This window comes from Schistocerca cancellata, unplaced genomic scaffold (assembly GCF_023864275.1).
Source record: "Schistocerca cancellata isolate TAMUIC-IGC-003103 unplaced genomic scaffold, iqSchCanc2.1 HiC_scaffold_995, whole genome shotgun sequence".
NCBI classification, from domain to species: Eukaryota; Metazoa; Arthropoda; class Insecta; order Orthoptera; family Acrididae; genus Schistocerca; species Schistocerca cancellata.
Genome location: NW_026047001.1, coordinates 92,501 through 95,000, shown reverse-complemented (window position 1 = coordinate 95,000; position 2,500 = coordinate 92,501). Strand labels below are relative to the sequence as shown.

The following is a 2,500-nucleotide window of genomic DNA, read 5'->3' as shown; positions in this document are numbered from 1 at the left end:
TTGGTGCAGCCGTTTTCGGGAGAAGGGACGTCCGCGCGCGAAGCAGGCGTTCCGGAAGGGCGCGGGCCAGAAGGAAGAGATTCATCACTTTCACCAGGACTTCGTGCGGCAGGCGCCGCAACTCCGCTGGGGTAAGGCCGTCCGGCCCGGCCGCTGATCCCCTGGGCGGCAACGCGGCGGCGACCTCCTCATGTGTGACCGGCCCCCATAGGCACTCGAGAGCGACAGGCTCCGAGTGCGGGAGGAGGCGGTCACGAATGAAGCCCGCGGTGGAAATGGGCTTCTTAGTGAAGAGGTCCGCCCAGAAGTCCAGCAGACCAGGGATGGCAGGTGGCGGCTGGAGCAGGGTGCCATCCAAGAGGCCGCGCACGCAACGTGCACGCGACCTTCGGAAGGCATCCTGCGTTCTCGCATACTCCCAGCGGCGCCGCTTGCGCTTCTGCGTCGGCGGCGCTGCAGGCGGCCGCTTAGATGGTTGGCGCGGCCGCTGTGTCCTGGTGATCGATCTCTCCCCTCTGGACCCGACCGACGCAAGGGCATCCGGGAGCATGCCCAGGATGACATCGGGCGGCGTGCCCCGCCCTAGAACAATGACTCGATCCAGGGCAGAGAAACGCTGGGCGGAAGCAGGTAGCCCCGCCAGATGCTCCCAGATGGCGGCGTCAGTCGGCCCCTCCGGCGGCGGCCCGGTGGTGTCGGCCGCGAAGTCCTCGGCTGCGTCGACAGGCGGCGCAGCGGTCTCGCCCGCGTCAGGCAGCGGGCTCGCTGCTCCCCGGCGGGACGCCGGCTCTTCCCCCCGACCGATCTCAAGCGCCTCCATGAATTGGCGGACAAGCTGCTTGTGGGCAGCTTGCCGCCGTCGGCACTTGATTGCTTCGAGCGTTCGGTCGGGGAACATCCTGATGAGTTCTTGATTGACAAAGAAGAACCGGGCGTCCCTCTCAAGGAACAGTTCGGCCTCTGCCTTGGCGAGCGACAGGACTTCTTCCTCCGTCCACCTCGCGCGATGCCTCTCCGTGACGATCTCTGCGTTGGCAGCCGCAAGGTGTTGGCGGCGGCGATGGACCCCGAGACCGTTCTTGGTGGTGAAGCTGCGGTGGCACTCACTACAGGCGTAGATAGCTGCAACAGTTACAAGATCCTCGGCACGGCCGGTTGGCCGGCTAGGAGCTGGGGAAGCTGGGGTGGCACCTTCAGCGGAAGGGCCACCACTGTTATTCACTTGTCTGCTGCCCCCAACTTGAAAGGGATAATGCGAGGGGGGGCTGGTAACCCCCCCAAGCCCCTGGTGCGGTCTTCCACTCTGCGAAAATCAGCGGGCCCACGAGAAGGGGAGAAGACCGCAGGAGAGGAGAGGCTAAGAGGGCTAGGCCCATGTATTGCGCATCACTCCCCTGTAACTACAACCCAAGGAAGGCACCTCGCAGCAGCAGCACGACTACATCAAGACCGCACTTCGAAAAGCCAAGTCCGGATGCAGCCACACCGCCGCCAAGAGAGTCATAGTTACTCCCGCCGTTTACCCGCGCTTGCTTGAATTTCTTCACGTTGACATTCAGAGCACTGGGCAGAAATCACATTGCGTCAACACCCGCTAGGGCCATCGCAATGCTTTGTTTTAATTAGACAGTCGGATTCCCCCAGTCCGTGCCAGTTCTGAGTTGATCGTTGAATGGCGGCCGAAGAGAATCCGCGCACCCGCGCGCCCCCGGAGGAGCACGCTAAGGCGGACGCGGCCTCGCAGCAAGGAAGATCCGTGGGAGGCCAAGGCACGGGACCGAGCTCGGATCCTGCGCGCAGGTTGAAGCACCGGGGCACGAACGCCGCGCAGGCGCGCGCATCCTGCACCGCCGGCCAGCACGAGGCCAACCAACGGCGAGAGCAGACCACGCCCGCGCTAAACGCCCGCACTTACCGGCACCCCTACGGCACTCACCTCGCCCAGGCCCGGCACGTTAGCGCTGACCCACTTCCCGACCAAGCCCGACACGCCCCGATCCTCAGAGCCAATCCTTATCCCGAAGTTACGGATCCAATTTGCCGACTTCCCTTACCTACATTATTCTATCGACTAGAGGCTCTTCACCTTGGAGACCTGCTGCGGATATGGGTACGAACCGGCGCGACACCTCCACGTGGCCCTCTCCCGGATTTTCAAGGTCCGAGGGGAAGATCGGGACACCGCCGCAACTGCGGTGCTCTTCGCGTTCCAAACCCTATCTCCCTGCTAGAGGATTCCAGGGAACTCGAACGCTCATGCAGAAAAGAAAACTCTTCCCCGATCTCCCGACGGCGTCTCCGGGTCCTTTTGGGTTACCCCGACGAGCATCTCTAAAAGAGGGGCCCGACTTGTATCGGTTCCGCTGCCGGGTTCCGGAATAGGAACCGGATTCCCTTTCGCCCAACGGGGGCCAGCACAAAGTGCATCATGCTATGACGGCCCCCATCAACATCGGATTTCTCCTAGGGCTTAGGATCGACTGACTCGTGTGCAACGGCT

General features: G+C 63.1%; 1 pseudogene; it reads right to left on the bottom strand.

Annotated features, from left to right (window-relative positions):
• The window catches only part of LOC126150676 (large subunit ribosomal RNA), a 7,930-nt pseudogene that overhangs the window by 3,556 nt on the left and 1,874 nt on the right, over positions 1-2,500 (bottom strand).